Source organism: Coregonus clupeaformis, chromosome 8 (genome assembly GCF_020615455.1).
Source record: "Coregonus clupeaformis isolate EN_2021a chromosome 8, ASM2061545v1, whole genome shotgun sequence".
NCBI classification, from domain to species: domain Eukaryota; kingdom Metazoa; phylum Chordata; class Actinopteri; order Salmoniformes; family Salmonidae; genus Coregonus; species Coregonus clupeaformis.
In genome coordinates, this window is record NC_059199.1 from 5890719 (window position 1) to 5909145 (window position 18427).

At 42.0% G+C, this 18427-nt stretch overlaps 1 protein-coding gene and 1 non-coding gene across 30 annotated transcripts in view; one reads left to right on the forward strand and one right to left on the reverse strand.

The window, feature by feature from the left end:
- LOC121572096 (receptor-type tyrosine-protein phosphatase delta-like) overlaps positions 1-18427 on the forward strand; it is a 668511-nt gene that overhangs the window by 247543 nt on the left and 402541 nt on the right. For all 29 annotated transcript variants that reach the window (XM_041884003.1, XM_045221719.1, XM_045221730.1 and 26 more), the window contains exon 6: positions 7310-7421. The gene's annotated coding sequence lies outside the window, so the exon portion shown is untranslated. The remainder of the gene's footprint in view (positions 1-7309; positions 7422-18427) is intronic.
- trnaa-agc lies at positions 1256-1330 on the reverse strand. Its single transcript has one exon. It is a non-coding gene; the product is annotated as a tRNA-Ala (tRNA).

The window sequence follows — 18427 nt, forward strand, 5'->3', positions numbered from 1 at the left end:
CAAGTCTAGGACCAAAAGGCTCCTTAATAGCGTCTACCCCCAAGCGGACTATTTTTTACACTGCTGCTACTCGCTATTTATTATCTATGCATGTCACTTTACCCCTACCGACATGTACAAATTACCTCAACTAACCTGTACCCCCGAACATTGACTCGTTACCGGTACCCCCTGTATATAGCCTTGTTATTGTTATTTTATTGTGTTACTTTTTATTTTATTTTATATTTTATTTATTTTATTTGGTAAATATTTTCTCAAATCTATTTCTTGAACTGCATTGTTGGTTAAGGGCTTGTAAGTGAACATTTCACGGTAAGGTCTACACCTGTTGTAGTCGGCGCATGTGATTGATTTAATTTGATTTGATTCTGCTGATTTCATGGCCTTAAGACTGCTACAAGGTCCCTATTTTACAATTACGTAATCAAAATGTGTTGTAGACAAAGAAATGAAAAGGGTTATCTGGTAGCCTCAATATATAGACAACTATTTGTAGTTGAACAAGTCATTGCATGTATCGATTTTTGTTTTTGTTTTACTTGACTTGAGACTTGGCTTGAAAAACTGTGTGACTCGTCTTGACTTGCTCTTAGAATGCAAGACTTGGGCTTGACTCGAGACTTGATCCGTTCTACTTGGGACTCAACTTGAGACTTGGAGTTTATAAATTGAGACTTGCTTGTAACTCCAATAATAGTGACTTGGTCCCACCTCTGGTCTCACCCAGTGAGCCGAGGCGGTCTCTCCCTGGCCTCGCCTGAGGGTCCCAAACCATTCCCTTCCCTAGAGGTGCCTCACTGGGTAGTGAGCCTATCAGCTCACTACCCAGTGAGCTGATAACGCTACCCTTCAGACAATCAACACTGCACTACTACACTGCCTGTTCAACTGGATTGTTACTGTGCATGTAAACATGACACATTATGTAAGCATGTACTGTAAGCTTTCTCATAAAAAAAAGAATCACACAACTCTATTAACACTTTTGATCAATACATTATGTAGGACCGTAGTCCATGTTTTTGAATATGCTGATACTTTGTATTCACTATATGTATATTAGCACGTCAAGAAGCAAACAACTCTACTACTCACCTACCTCTGTCTAAATAGGCCATTCAGAACACACCATTATCCACATTTGAACATTCCATGCACAATATGCTTTCATCAAAACACATTTGACATTTTAGTCATTTAGCAGACGCTCTTATCCAGAGCGATTTACAGTTAGTGCATACATTTTCCATACTGGCCCCCGTGGGAATCGAACCCACAACCCTGGCTTTGCTAGCGCCATGCTCTACCAACTGAGCTACAGGAGGCCTTATCATCAATATGTGTCATTCTACCCATGGCCATTCGTCAGAGCTATACAATGTATTGTATTTATTGACATGTACCCCTTCACCTGCTCTGGCATGCTTATGAAAAATTTAATATGATATATTTTTAACATGTGTTATGTTAACATACATGGATAGGCTATTCTTGTTTGTCCCATTATTTTGAGCGTACAGTATAGCTCAGTATTTGTATAATTTATTTTATACCGTTTTTTGCTAATCTTTATCAAGGGTTCCAATAATTGTGGAGGTGACTGTATTTGCATTGCATCTAAGCAGTGTTCTGTTTCATGGTTTCATGGTCTTGAAGTTACACAAGTTAAATATATTAGTATGAATACTGCCATTCAGACATTCACTCAGTCGTGTACAGTAGCTGCCTAATAATGTCAAAGAATATCATTTTAATTCCGTATACAACAGCTTTCTTTTATTAAAAAAAAAAGGACTAAAGTCTGAACATAATACACAACCACGCACCCTTGAGCTTCCTTTTAATGTCACAGATTTATAGTAACTAATTCTGTAATGGCCTGGTAACTTCTTTCTCCAAGAAGTTGAATGTTGTCTTTCTAATAAAATGACTCAAGTCAGCATGAACACATGACCATAAGGGGCAAGTCTAAGATCAATAGGAAGAACTATGTCCACCTAGGGGATTGTGGGTACAGTTGTAATTGGTGCGCCTGTTAGCCTCCCAGTCCACATTCCCCAGGCAGGGGAGTACGCCATACGCCAGTGCAAATGTTCTCTGTGTCTACAGAATCTCCATTGAACTCATCAACTGCTGCCGGAAAGTTTTCGAAGCGTGCTATTTCGCCTTCAATTTATAGCCTGGTCTTTTTTTCCATAACACCTTTCTCTTGCGCTCAAGGGAGATGGCTCTTGCTGCACTTATATTTCTTAGTGGTTGTCTTGCAGTCCAAAATAGATTATTATTCTTCTGCGTGTTAAATAGACGGATTAAGAGCTACAGGGCATTAGACGCTATATAGCACATTGCACTCCCCAGATGGGTATTTCAGTGTCTCCAGTGTGATGTGGTTTAAAAGTTACTTTCTCTCTGCTCAGGTGGCGAGGTGTCCAAACGAGAGGTGACATTTACAGAACATATGTAAAGTAAATACATGGGTTAGAAAAACACAAAGGGGCCATGGACTCAAACTAACTTTGTTGCTAAGTAGTTGACACTGGCAAAACTACTGTGTCATGTACGGGTACTGTAAGTTGTGTAGGCCTGTTATGTATGAGTGGTTGGGTACTTTTAAAGACAACCAGTAACACTTTTACAGTAGAGCTACCTGCCAGAACATGCAGTATTAGCTTTTAAGACTACATTTAAGTGACATAGCTACTTCCTCAGAGTATTTTGGTAGCACTCAAGTTGAAGTGGCACAAATCAACACCTTTTATGACAACCAACTTCTGCTTATGACAAATGGAGCGAAGCTATAATGAACTATAGTTTGAGTTGATGTCAACAGACAGCTAGCTGAATGTCACAAACAAAGGCTACACTAACTTATGGTTTTGTAACAAGGGTAATATTTAAAAAATATATTTAAAATCTAATTTAAAAAGTCAGTTGTCGTAAGAAAATGGCACACTTGATGTTGTGCTAGGACAGTGTTAAAGGCATTATGTCAGGTACCTACATTTTTGACCATATTTTCATTGCATAAAGCCCACATTTAGGCTCCTCAGTAGGCATGTGAGTAAATGCATTGCCTCGTTAAGATTCGAGCAGCCTATGTGCATGTGAGAGTATATTAGTGGGTTTGTGCTTGGGCGTGTGTGTGTGTGTGTGTGTGTGTGTGTGTGTGTGTGCGCGAGATGGTGTGAGTGTGTGCGTGTTTGCACATGCATATGTGTACGAGCATGTGTGTATCTATGCGAACTTGTATGTGTGTGTGTATATGTGAACATTTCGAGGGAGCTTGACAGCCAGCCTGACTGAGATGATTTATTATGCAGCTCGAGGGGACTCTTACTCCGGGGGTCATGTGACCAACACAACCGTGAGGCATGGAGCGCCAACGCTCTTCGCCTCCGGGGTTAGGGAGCCCTGCCAGCACAGTCCTCCTGCTCAAACTGGCAGTCTCTGCTTCTCTCTGCTCCCTTCTCTGTCTGAGACACACCCTGATCTAACACTGATACTATACAACTATCACCTGCTTAGAAAAGTCATGCCACATGCAAATATTATGTATTTAACAACCTGAAACACGTCAGAGTTGGGCCTGCGTTTATCCACATAAAATAATGCATTGTGATGCCAAGCAAGATATATTTTTTTATTGGATATGTTACTGAAATCCTGAAACTATACTCCAACCACCTGCTTTTGAGGGTCGAGATTTATGCAAATGCACTTCCTATAACAGCCTGTTAAGATAGAGGCCCCGACAGCCTAGATAGAGGCCCCGACAGCCTAGATAGAGGACCCGGCAGCCTAGATAGAGGACACGGCAGGCTAGATAGAGAACCCGGCAGCCTAGATAGAGAACCCGGCAGCCTAGATAGAGAACCCGGCAGCCTAGATAGAGGACACGGCAGGCTAGATAGAGAACCCGGCAGCCTAGATAGAGGACACGGCAGGCTAGATAGAGGACCCGGCAGCCTAGATAGAGGACACGGCAGGCTAGATAGAGGACACGGCAGGCTAGGTAGAGGATACGGCAGCCTAGATAGAGGACACGGCAGGCTAGATAGAGGACACGGCAGCCTAGATAGAGGACACGGCAGGCTAGATAGAGGACACGGCAGCCTAGATAGAGGACACGGCAGCCTAGATAGAGGACACGGCAGGCTAGGTAGAGGATACGGCAGCCTAGATAGAGGACACGGCAGGCTAGATAGAGGACACGGCAGCCGAGATAGAGGCCCCGGCAGGCTAGATAGAGGACACGGCAGGCGAGATAGAGGCCCCGGCAGGCTAGATAGAGGACACGGCAGGCTAGATAGAGGACACGGCAGGCTAGGTAGAGGATACGGCAGCCTAGATAGAGGACACGGCAGGCTAGATAGAGGACACGGCAGCCGAGATAGAGGCCCCGGCAGGCTAGATAGAGGACACGGCAGGCTAGATAGAGGACACGGCAGGCTAGGTAGAGGATACGGCAGCCTAGATAGAGGACACGGCAGGCTAGATAGAGGCCCCGGCAGGCTAGGTAGAGAACACGGCAGGCTAGATAGAGTACACGGCAGGCTAGATAGAGGACACGGCAGCCTAGATAGAGGACACGGCAGCCTAGATAGAGGACACGGCAGGCTAGATAGTTTGCAACAGTATAGCAGTATAGCAGTTCTAAGCGGAGGTGAGTGGAACAAGTTGGCGAAAACAATCAAAGACAAATATGAAGCTAAACATTTCTAAATAACTGATATGATAACCAGACTCTGTGTTTGGTCTTTGACATGTTACAATCACCCATTTTTGAAGGGACTGACGATAGCATAGTCTACATAGGTTATCAAGAGTAATCAACAATGTTTGTAGCAAACAATTAGCCCATTGGTTGAATGTGTCCTTTGCTATCAAATAAGCATTTAACACATTTTTATCCATGGTCTCCCATTTTCCGCATGTGGGCTGCCATTGTAGTCCATTCTAGACCACACAGTCATGTGAGAGTAAGCTACCATGTAAGTTCCCACTTCTACAGATGGAAAATGGGAGACCCTGGATAAAAACTTGTTTTAAACGCTTATTTGATAGCTAGGCATTCAACCCGATGAATCATAAGTATTGTTCCTAGAGATATTGAATATGCCTCTGTTGACAGGACACATTATTTTGGTGATACCGAATAGCTTAGGTTTGGTTGATCAAGGATGCCAGGCTACAGAAGCTTACGCAACAAGCCTTCTGTAAACAATGGCTCTCTGCGGGATGAAGCAACTTAGGGCTATGCTTTGCTCTTTAATGTTAAAGTGATGCTCCAGAACTTATTTGTGTACTATAGCTGGAGTCAGAAGTTTACATACACTTAGGTTGGAGTCATTAAAACTCGTTTTTCAACCACTCTACAAATTTCTTGTTAACAAACAATAGTTTTGGCAAGTCTACTTTGTATATGACACAAGTAATTTTTCCAACAATTGTTTACAGACAGATTATTTAACTTGTAATTCACTGTATCACAATTCAAGTGGGTCAGAAGTTTACATACACTAAGTTTACTGTTCCTTTCAACAGCTTGGAAAATTCCAGAAAATGATGTCATTGCTTTAGAAGCTTCTCATAGGCTAATTGACATCATTTGAGTCAATTGGAGGTGTACCTGTGGATGTATTTCAAGGCCTAACTTCAAACTCAGTGCCTCTTTGCTTGACATCATGGGAAAATCAAAAGAAATCAGCAAAGACCTCAGAAAAAAATTGCAGACCTCCACAAGTCTGGTTCATCCTTGGAGTAATTTCCAAACGCCTGAAGGTACCACGTTCATCTGTACAAACAATAGTACGCAAGTGTAAACACCATGGGACCACGCAGCCATCATACCGCTCAGGAAGGAGACGCGTTCTGTCTCCTAGAGATGAACGTACTTTGGTGAGAAAAGTGCAAATCAATCCCAGAACAACAGCAAAGGACCTTGTGAAGATGCTGGAGGAAACAGATACAAAAGTATCTATATACACAGTAAAACGAGTCCTATATCGACATAACCTGAAAGGCCGCTCAGCAAGGAAGAAGCCACTGCTCCAAAACAACCATAAAAAAGCCAGACTACGGTTTGCAACTGCACATGGGGACAAAGATCGTACTTTTTGGAGAAATGTCCTCTGGTCTGATGAAACAAAAATAGAACTGTTGGCCATAATGACCATCGTTATGTTTGGAGGAAAAAGGGGCCGCTTGCTAGCCAAAGAACACCATCCCAACCGTGAAGCACGGGGGTGGCAGCATCATGCTGTGGGGGTGCTTTGCTGCAGGAGGGACTTGTGCACTTCACAAAATAGATGGCATCATGAGGAAGGAAAATTATGTGGATATATTGAAGCAACATCTCAAGACATCAGTCAGGAAGTTAAAGCTTGGTCGCAAATGGGTCTTCCAAATGGACAATGACCCTAAGCATACTTCCAAAGTTGTGGCAAAATGGCCTACATACCAAAATTCACCCAACTTATTGTGGGAAGCTTGTGGAAGGCTACCCGAACCATTTCACCAAAGTTAAACATTTTTAAGGCAATGCTACCAAATACTAATTGAGTATATGTAAACTTCTGACCCACAGGGAATGTGATGAAATAAATAAAAGCTGAAATAAATAATGATCTCCTATTATTCTGACATTTCACATTCTTAAAATAAATTGGTGATCCTAACTGACCTAAGACAGAGCATTTTTACTAGGATGAAATGTCAGGAATTGTGAAAAACTGAGTTTAAATGTAATTGGCTAAGGTGTATGTAAACTTCTGACTTCAACTGTATGTCATCCATTTCATATGATATGTTACGTCCTGCAAAATTATTATAATAAAAAAATGCAATTTGGATGATATGTTACCAATTTCTACAATATATTACACTTTTGTTGTGCTTAAGATACTGGACTGCATCTTTAGGTAGGTTTAGTTTCATCCCTGGTCAAAGCAGCTCATGTTTGTTTAGAGTAGAGTTGCATAATTTCAGTCCTGGAGGGCTGCATTGTTTACTGGTTTTCAGTTTAGCTGTTTAATCAGTGACTGATCAAATGATGTACTGCACAGTTTCTTACATGCTCTATCTATCTTGTCTCCTCTCTCTCTCTCTCTCTCTCTCTCTCTCTCCCTCTCTCTCTCCCTCTCTCTCTCCCTCTCTCTCTCTCTCTCTCTCTCTCTCTCTCTCTCTCTCTCTCTCTCTCTCTAACTCTCTCTCTCTCTAACTCTCTCTCTCTCTCTCTCTCTCTCTCTCTCTCTCTCTCTCTCTCTCTCTCTCTCTCTCTCTCTCTCTCTCTCTCTCTCTCTCCTAGGTGGGGGCATAGGGGGTATTGGTAAGACTGGTGTTGCTGGCGAGGACGAAGCTTTGGCATCGGGCAGAATGTTGGCACCTGCATGAGTGGAACAGAGGAGCCTCAGTTCTGGGTGAGTTCATGGCCCACATTCACTAAATCTCTGGCACAATAAAACCTTCTGCCCTTCTGCAGGGTATCATAAAGAGCAACTTTCTCAGTGGTAAAAGCACCATAAACAGTATGAGAAACATTGAACACCGGCAAATGTTTTGAAATGAATCTCTAAGTAGGAACATGTTTGAACTCAGCTTTTTTAGAAATAAGAGTGAGGAGAAACCTCTACTAAGCTAGTGTCTCTCTATACTTTAACAATATGAGAAACATCTACTAAGCTAGTGTCTCTCTATACTTTAACAATATGAGAAACATCTACTAAGCTAGTGTCTCTCTATACTTTAACAATAGGAGAAACCTCTACTAAGCTAGTGTCTCTCTATACTTTAACAATAGGAGAAACCTCTACTAAGCTAGTGTCTCTCTATACTTTAACAATAGGAGAAACCTCTAAGCTAGTGTCTCTCTATACTTTAACAATATGAGAAACATCTACTAAGCTAGTGTCTCTCTATACTTTAACAATAGGAGAAACCTCTACTAAGCTTGTGTCTCTCTATACTTTCACAATATGAGAAACCTCTACTAAGCTAGTGTCTCTCTATACTTTAACAATAGGAGAAACCTCTACTAAGCTTGTGTCTCTCTATACTTTAACAATAGGAGAAACCTCTAAGCTAGTGTCTCTCTATACTTTAACAATATGAGAAACCTCTACTAAGCTAGTGTCTCTCTATACTTTAACAATAGGAGAAACCTCTACTAAGCTAGTGTCTCTCTATACTTTAACAATAGGAGAAACCTCTACTAAGCTTGTGTCTCTCTATACTTTAACAATAGGATAAACCTCTACTAAGCTAGTGTCTCTCTATACTTTAACAATAGGAGAAACCTCTAAGCTAGTGTCTCTCTATACTTTAACAATAGGAGAAACCTCTACTAAGCTTGTGTCTCTCTATACTTTAATAATAGGAGAAACCTCTACTAAGCTAGTGTCTCTCTATACTTTAACAATAGGAGAAACCTCTAAGCTAGTGTCTCTCTATACTTTAACAATAGGAGAAACCTCCAAGCTAGTGTCTCTCTATACTTTAACAATAGGAGAAACCTCTACTAAGCTAGTGTCTCTCTATACTTTAACAATAGCCATTGTCCTGTCCTCCATTTACGGCTTTGCTTGAACTTGAATTACCTCTTCGATTTTTCATTAAGGGCAGACATTAATGTCACTTACCAGGTCTAAACTATTTCTCAATACGGCTTTATAGACTCATTATATCAGACTCAACTCTTATATTGAAAGGTTTAATTTCAGCGTGTACAGCACTGTAGTGTAAATCCTTACCCATACTAGAATCAGATAGTACAGTAAGCCCATCTAAAAGCTTGCTCTTCCACTGTACCAGCAGCTCACCCAATCCATCGTATCAGATAGTTCTCTGTCTCTGTCTCTCTCTCATACCCAGATCCTGCTCCCTCATTCCATTTAGATGCAAGCATTTGCATACCAACAACTTATCAGTCTTCCATTAATCAGATGAATGACATAGTCTATGTCCCAAATGGCAGTCTATTCCCTATATGGTGCACTGCTTTTGGGACTTGGCCGTAGTAACTCAGGCTGATCTGATGGCAAAGACGTTTGGTTGTCACAGTGGAAAGATCAGCAAGGACTTGTAAATGTCAGCACGAGCGGCACATGATCTCTACAATATTTCCAACAAACATGTCTCTCTGGATTTTTTCATCCTAACAGTTCCCACCCCAATATAGGCATGGCTTCTATCGTCACTAGTTTATAGAAGAGATGATGTGTTTGCGTGTGTGTCCTATTCAGTCATATTCTCTTTCCTTTTCCTAAAATCTCCCTAACGTCTCTTTGCAGAGCCACAACATGACTCAAAAGGATAGGAGTCAGATTAAGTTAGCCATGATTAGCATCATCCTATACACACAGGGAACTACCACATGGTATATACATACATACTCTGATACATTATGGGAAAAACAGTATCTCTCTCTGAGTGCCACAGGCCCTTAATGTGAAACCTCTCCTCTGTAAGAAAGTGAAAAAAAATGTATGAAAAACAGAAAGTAAAAGTTTCCCCTCAGCTGGCCTGTACAGTGACAGGACTCACAGTCACAGAACACATTCAGGGAGATATAAATATTGAGCACTGAGGGATTTTTGCTCCATGAATTATTAAGTCCAGTGGCTTTATGTAAGCTTCTGAGAGCTGTCTCCCCCCTAGCTTTACTGTTTCACTCTGCACCAAGCAGCGACTGGGGAACACAGAGGTAGAGAGACAGCATGTACACTCACACACAAACAGATATACATTTGGTGTAGTAGACAGACAGACATACATACAGACAGGCAGACAGACACACAGACAGGCAGACACACAGATATACAAACATACAGGCATACATACAGACACAGACAGACACACAGACATTCAGGCAGACAGACAGACAGGGATACAGAAAGGCATACATAGTTGAGTTGATTTTAAGGCTAACAATATTGTGAACAACTACTTTAGTAAAATCTTGCCGTTATGATAAAAAAATGGGTGTTGTAAAGACATCACCTAAAAACACATCTTGCAGAAGTGTGTTTTCCCAACACCATGTCCTATCCTCTAACACTGTGTGGATTCGGTAGTACTAAATTATTGATGGCATTACATGACATGGATGGCTGAGTTCGCCTCTCAGCAACATTAAACCTGCTCCTAACAATAGTTGTTTTTCTCTGACTCCTCTTTGACAAAAATATAAGGACAGTAGCTTTCTGAAAAGGTAGTCAGATGTGTGTGTGTGTGTGTGTGTGTGTGTGTGTGTGTGTGTATGTGTGTATGTCTCTTGCGCATGTCTGTGTGTTTGTGTCTAAGTGCACATGCATGTGTGTGTCAGTGTGTGTGTGTGCATGGGTTTGTGCCTGACTCAAGTGTGTATGTTTGTTTATGCCTGGGTGTGTGCTCCTTGTTTATTGAAGTAGGACACAGTGACATGGAAAATATGTTTACTAGAAGATATTTCCCCAGTGTTGTTTGATGTAAGAGTGCTGATCTAGGATCAGTTTTGCCTTTTAAATCATAATGAATAAAAGAGGGGACCTGACCCTAAATCAGAACTCTACTCTGACATGCTTTGTGAATACGGGCCTTGGGGTCTTCTCCTTTCTATGGAAGCTAAATCGACAATAATGAGCATTCCAACTGTCTCATTATAACCAACTTAATGTGTCATATTTTGTGTTACTGTGCATGCTGCTGTGAAATACAGATTTAAATGATTAAGTATCATTCAGTTTGAAAATGGCAACAGTAGGACAGTGCACATTTTATTCAGCTTGTATTGAAAATGTCAACTTTTGTCAGTGTACTTTTATCAGGAATAAAAAACCTAGAATAGTGTGTAAGCAGTAACATTTGGTTCGTTATTAGACATTAGTGTGAGGTACGAGTTCTCTCTGGTTATGTCAATTGAAGGTAAAGCTCCTGGCCCTGGTCCAGATTCTAGGGATTGTCTTGAGTCAGTTATCCTCAAGAAGCCAAGCTTTGGTCGTTCACCAATACAGAGTAGGTCTTTGCTAGCTAAGCCTTCAATAGACAGAAACAGTGACTGTACTGTAGGTCTTTGTGGATCATTTACAATAACATAAACTGAAGAAAGGAATTCCAATACAGTGAGGGAAAAAAGTATTTGATCCCCTGCTGACTTTGTATGTTTGCCCACTGACAAAGACATGATCAGTCTATAATTTTAATGGTAGGTTTATTTGAACAGTGAGAGACAGAATAACAACAACAAAATCCAGAAAAATGCATGTCATAAATGTTATAAATTGATTTGCATTTTAATGAGGGAAATAAGTATTTGACCCCCTCTCAATCAGAAAGATTTCTGGCTTCCAGGTGTCTTTTATACAGGTAACAAGCTGAGATTAGGAGCACACTCTTAAAGGGAGTGCTCCTAATCTCCGTTTGTTACCTGTATAAAAGACACATGTCCACAGAAGCAATCAATCAATCAGATTCCAAACTCTCCACCATGGCCAAGACCAAAGAGCTCTCCAAGGATGTCAGGGACAAGATTGTAGACCTACACAAGGCTGGAATGGGCTACAAGACCATCGCCAAGCAGCTTGGTGAGAAGGTGACAACAGTTGGTGCGATTATTCGCAAATGGAAGAAACACAAAATAACTGTCAATCTCCCTCGGCCTGGGGCTCCATGCAAGATCTCAACTCGTGGAGTTGCAATGATCATGAGAACGGTGAGGAATCAGCCCAGAACTACACGGGATGATCTTGTCAATGATCTCAAGGCAGCTGGGACCATAGTCACCAAGAAAACAATTGGTAACACACTATGCCGTGAAGGACTGAAATCCTGCAGTGCCCGCAAGGTCCCCCTGCTCAAGAAAGCACATATACAGAGCCAATGAACATCTGAATGATTCAGAGGAGAACTGGGTGAAAGTGTTGTGGTCAGATGAGACCAAAATGGAGCTCTTTGGCATCAACTCAACTCGCCGTGTTTGGAGGAGGAGGAATGCTGCCTATGACCCCAAGAACACCATCCCCACCGTCAAATATGGAGTTGGAAACATAATGCTTTGGGGGTGTTTTTCTGCTAAGGGGACAGGACAACTTCACCGCATCAAAGGGACGATGGACGGGGCCATGTACCATAAAATCTTGGGTGAGAACCTCCTTCCCTCAGCCAGGGCATTGAAAATGGGTCGTGGATGGGTATTCCAGCATGACAATGACCCAAAACACACGGCCAAGGCAACAAAGGAGTGGATCAAGAAGAAGCACATTAAGGTCCTGGAGTGGCCTAGCCAGTCTCCAGACCTTAATCCCATAGAAAATCTGTGGAGGGAGCTGATGGTTCGAGTTGCCAAACGTCAGCCTCAAAACCTTAATGACTTGGAGAAGATCTGCAAAGAGGAGTGGGACAAAATCCCTTCTGAGATGTGTGCAACCTGGTGGCCAACTACAAGAAACGTCTGACCTCTGTGATTGCCAACAAGGGTTTTGCCACCAAGTACTAAGTCATGTTTTGCAGAGGGGTCAAATACTTATTTCCCTCATTAAAATGCAAATCAATTTAAAAAAATTTTGACATGTGTTTTTCTGGATTTTGTTGTTGTTATTCTGTCTCTCACTGTTCAAATAAACCTACCATTAAAATTATAGACTGATCATGTCTTTGTCAGTGGGCAAACATACAAAATCAGCAGGGGATCAAATACTTTTTTTCCCTCACTGTAGGTATGGAGGAGCTGTTATGTTTAGTAGCTTAACTTGATAACAAAACATTGAGAACAACTTCTTAATATTGAGTTGCCCTCAGAATAGCCTCAATTCGTTGGGGCATTGACTCTACAAGGTGTCGAAAGCGTTCCACAGGGATGCTGGCTCATGTTGACTCCAATGCTTCCCACAATTGTGTCAAGTTGACTGGATGTCCTTTGGGTGTTGGACCATTCTTGATACACACAGGAAACTGTTGAGCGTGAAAAACCCAGCAGCGTTGCAGTTCTTGACACCAATACTACCATACCCTGTTCAAAGGCATCTTTTGATCCACCTTTCTGGAACAGCCTCCAGGTATTTCAACCAAACCCACAGATATTCCAAATCAGTTTTTCTTCAAATAAGTTAAGTTACTTTATTAATATGGCTGTCCAAAATGTTTCATTGGTTAAGCAGGTCCTGTTCCCCTATTCAGTATAACACAGTATTTATGAGCATTAAATATATATTAGAGCAGTTTTGGGTAAAATCATTATTGAAGGAGGAATTCCAGCCGAACGCTATTATTTGATGAGTTTAATTAAATCCCAGAGTTTGTCTCAGGGCGCTTCAAGGGGGTTTCTGTATTTAAGGCAGATTCATTTTTCATGACGTATAATTGGAGTCTGACTTCTAATTAGTGAGTGCATGGCGGCTGGCTGTCTGCCTCTACACAGCGCATCTCCCCTATTTGACCTAGATTCGTTTTTGTGTATGTATTGATATGTAGGCTACGTGTGTCTTTTTAAATTGATGTAGTTTTGTCCTCGAGCTGTTCTTGTCTATTAATGTTCTGTATTATGTCATGGTTCATGTTTTGTGTGGACACCAGGAAGAGTAGCTGCTGCTTTCGCAACAGCTAATGAGGATCCTAATAAAATACCAAATGGGCAGTCTATGGTGCCCTTCATGTATTTGATGTAAAGAGTGTGGCTAGACTCCGTTAACCATATTAATGCTAAAGCAGTGTTTTTGATTGCTGCTGTTTAGATACTGCGGTATGGATTAGATACCATCTTCAATGCTCTTACTGAGGGAAGGAGGTTGTTGGCCAAGATCTCGCGATTCATGGCCCCATCCATCCTCCCCTCAATACGGTTCAGTCGTCCTGTCCCCTTTGCAGAAAAGCATCCCCAAAGAATGATGTTTCCACCTCCATGCTTCACGGTTGGGATGGTGTTCTTGGGGTTGTACTCATCCTTCTTCTTCCTCCAAACACGGCGAGTGGAGTTTAGACCAAAAGCTCTATTTTTGTCTCATCAGACCACATGACCTTCTCCCATTCCTCCTCTGGATCATCCAGATGGTCATTGGCAAACTTCAGACGGGCCTGGACATGCGCTGGCTTGAGCAGGGGGACCTTGCGTGCGCTGCAGGATTTTAATCCATGACGGCGTAGTGTGTTACTAATAGTTTTCTTTGAGACTGTGGTCCCAGCTCTCTTCAGGTCATTGACCAGGTCCTGCCGTGTAGTTCTGGGCTGATCCCTCACCTTCCTCATGATCATTGATGCCCCACAAGGTGAGATCTTGCATGGAGCCCCAGACCGAGGGTGATTGACCGTCATCTTGAACTTCTTAAATTTTCTAATAATTGCGCCAACAGTTGTTGCCTTCTCACCAAGCTGCTTGCCTATTGTCCTGTAGCCCATCCCAGCCTTGTGCAGGTCTACAATTTTATCCCTGATGTCCTTACACAGCTCTCTGGTCTTGACCATTGTGGAGAGGTTGGAGTCTGTTTGATTGAGTGTGTGGACAGGTGTCTTTTATACAGGTAATGAGTTCAAACAGGTGCAGTTAATACAGGTAATGAGTGGAGAACAGGAGGGCTTCTTAAAGAAAAAGTAACAGGTCTGTGAGAGCCGGAGTTCTTACTGGTTGGTAGGTGATCAAATACTTATGTCATGCAATAAAATGCAAATGAATTACTTAGAAATCATACAATGTGATTTTCTGGATTTTTGTTTTAGATACCGTGTCTCACAGTTGAAGTGTACCTATGATAAAAATTACAGACCTCTACATGCTTTGTAAGTAGGAAAACCTGCAAAATCGGCAGTGTATCAAATACTTGTTCTCCCCACTGTAAGTCTGGCTGTACAACCAATTGGCAAACATACTGCAAATTGAGAAATCATGTGACTAAACTGAATAAAAAGAAGAAGCAACTACACTATGAAACAAAGATAAATGACATAAAGAATGATAGTAAAAAGCTTTGGAGCACCTTAAATGAAATTTTGGGCAAAAAGGCAAACTCCGCTCCATCATCCATTGAATCAGATGGCTCATTCATCATAAAACCCACTGATATTGGCAACTACTTTAATTATTTTTTATTGGCAAGATTAGTAAACTTAGGCATGACTTGCCAGCAACAAACGCTGACATCGAAGTATATCTGACCAAATTATGAAAGACAGTCATTGTAATTTTGAATTCCGTAAAGTAAGTGTTTGAAGATGTGAAAAAAGTATTAAAGTCGATCAACAATGACAAGCCACCGGGGTCTGACAACTTGGATGGAAAATTACTGAGGATAATAGCAAATGATATTGCCACCCCTATTTGCCATGTCTTCAATTTAAGCCGACTAGAAAGTGTGTGCCCTCAGGCCTGGAGGGAAGCAAAAGTTATTCCCCTACCTAAGAATAGTAAAGCTCCCTTAACTGGTTCAAATAGCCGACCAATCAGCCTGTTACCAACCCTTAGTAAACTTTTGGAAAAAATTGTGTTTGACCAGATAAAAAGCTATTTCACAGTAAACAAATTGACAACAGACTTTCAGCACGCTTATAGGGAAGGACATTCAACAAGCACAGCACTTACACAAATGACTGATGATTGGCTGATAGAAATTGATGATAAAAAGATTTTGGGGGTTGTTTTGTTAGACTTCAGTGCGGCTTTTGACATTATCGATCATAGTCTGTTGCTGGAAAAACATATGTGTTATGGCTTTACACCCCCTGCTATATTGTGGATAAAGAGTTACATGAGTAAAGGCAGTGTGTCTATGTATGCGGATGACTCAACACTATACACGTCAGCTACCACAGCGACTGAAATGACAGCAAAACTTAACAAATAGCTGCAGTTAGTTTCAGAATGGGTGGCATGGAATAAGTTAGTCCTAAATATTTCAAAAACTAAAAGGATTGTATTTGGGACAAATCATTTACTAAACCCTAAACCTCAATTAAATATTATAATTAATAATGTGGAAATTGAGCAAGTTGAGGAGACTAAATTCCTTGGAGTAACCCTGGATTGTAAACTGTCATGGTCAAAACATATTGATACAACAGTAGCTAGGATGGGGAGAAGTCTGTCTATAATAAAGTGCTGCTCTGCATTCTTAACAGCACTATCAACAAGGCAGGTCCTACAGGCCCTAGTTTTGTCGCAGCTGGACTACTGTTTCAGTCGTGTGGTCAGGTGCCACAAAGAGGGACTTAGGAAAATTGCAATTGGCTCAGAACAGGGCAGCACGGCTGGCCCTTGGATGTACACAGAGAGCTAACATTAATAATATGCATGTCAGTCTCTCCTGGCTCAAAGTGAAGGAGAGATTGACTTCATCACTACTTGTATTTGTGAGAGGTATTGACATGTTGAATGAACTGAGCTGTCTGTTTGAACTACTGGCACACAGCTCGGACACCCATGCATACCCCACAAGACATGCCACCAGAGGTCTCTTCACAGTTCCCAAGTCAAGAACAGACTATGGGAGGCGCACAGTACTACATAGAGCCATGACTACATGGAACTCTATTCCACATCAACTAACTCATGCCAGCAGTAAAATTTGATTTAAAAAACAGATATAAATATACCTTATGGAACAGCAGGAATTATGAAGCAACACAAACATAGACACATGCATACAAACACACAATAATATATGCATTATACACACGTACACATGGATTTTGTGTTATAGATATGTGGTAATAGAGTAGAGGCCTGAGGGCACACACTTATGTTATGAAATCTGTTATAAATGTATTGTAATGTTATTAAAATGTATAACTGCCTTAATTTTGCTGGACCCCAGGAAGAGTAGCTGCTGCCTTGGCAGGAACTAATGGGGATCCATAATAAATACAAATACAAATACAAATGTCAAAGTGGAATTATGTTTTTAGACATTATTGCAAATTAATTAAAAATGAAAAGCTGAAATGTCTTGAGTCAATAAGTATTTAACCCATTTCTTATGGCAAGCTTAAAACATTCAGGAGTAAACATTTGCTTAACAAGTCACATAATACGGTGCATGGACTTACTCTGTATGCAATAATATTGATTTTTGAATGACTACCTCATCTCTGTACCTCACACATACAATTATCTGTAATGTCCCTCAGTCAAGCAGTGAATTTCAAACAAATAGTCCGGGTAGCCATGATTAGCTGTTCAGGAGTCTTATGGCTTGGGGGTAGAAGCTGTTGAGAAGTCTTTTGGACCTAGACTTGGCACTCCGGTACCGCTTGCCGTGTGGTAGCAGAGAGAACAGTCTATGACTAGGGTGGCTGGAATCTTAGACAATTTTGAGGGCCTTCTTCTGACACCGCCTGGTATAGAGGTCCCGGATGGCAGGAAGCTTGGCCCCAGTGATGTACTGGGCCATATGCACTACCCTATGTAGTGCCTTGCGGTCGGAGGCCGAACAGTTGCCATACCAGGCGGTGATGCAACCAGTCAGGATGCTCTCGATGGTGCAGCTGTAGAATTTTTTGAGGATCTGAGGACCCATGCCAAATCTTTTCACTCTCCTGAGGGGGAATAGGCTTTGTCGTGCCCTCTTCACGACTGTCTTGGTGTGTTTGGACCATGATAGTTCGTTGGTGATGTGGACACCAAGGAACTTGAAGCTCTCAACCTGTTCCACTACAGCCCCGTCGATGAGAATGGGAGCATGCTCAGTCATCTTTTTTTTCCTGTAGTCCACAATAATCTCCTTTGTCTTGGTCACGTTGAGGGAGAGGTTGTTATCCTGGCACCACACGGCCAGGTCTCTGACCTCCTCCCTATAGGCTGTCTCATCGTTGTCGGTGATCAGGCCTACCACTGTTGTGTCGTCTGCAAATTTAATGATGGTGTTGGAGTCGTGCCTGGCCATGCAGTCATGGGTGAACAGGGAGTACAGGAGGGGACTGAGCACGCACCCCTGAGGGGCCCCTGTGTTGAGGATCAGTGTGGCAGATGTGTTGTTACCTACCCTTACCCCCTGGGGGTGGCCCGTCAGGAAGTCCAGGATCCAGTTGCAGAGGGAGGTGTTTAGTCCCAGGATCCTTAGCTTAGTGATGAGCTTTGAGGGCTCTATGGTGTTGAATGCTGAGCTGTAGTCAATGAATAGCATTCTCACGTAGGTGTTCCTCTTGTCCAGGTGGGAAAGGGCAGTGTGGAGTGCAATAGAGATTGCATCATCTGTGGATCTGTTTGGGCGGTATGCAAATTGGAGTGGGTCTAGGGTTTCTGGGATAATGGTGTTGATGTGAGCCATGACCAGCCTTTCAAAGCACTTCATGGCTACAGACGTCAGTGCTACCGGTCGGTAGTCATTTAGGCAGGTTATCTTAGTGTCCTTGGGCACGGGGACTATGGTGGTCTGCTTGAAACATGTTGGTATTACAGACTCGGTCAGGGACATGTTGAAAATGTCAGTGAAGACACTTGCCAGCTGGTCAGCACATGCTCGGAGTA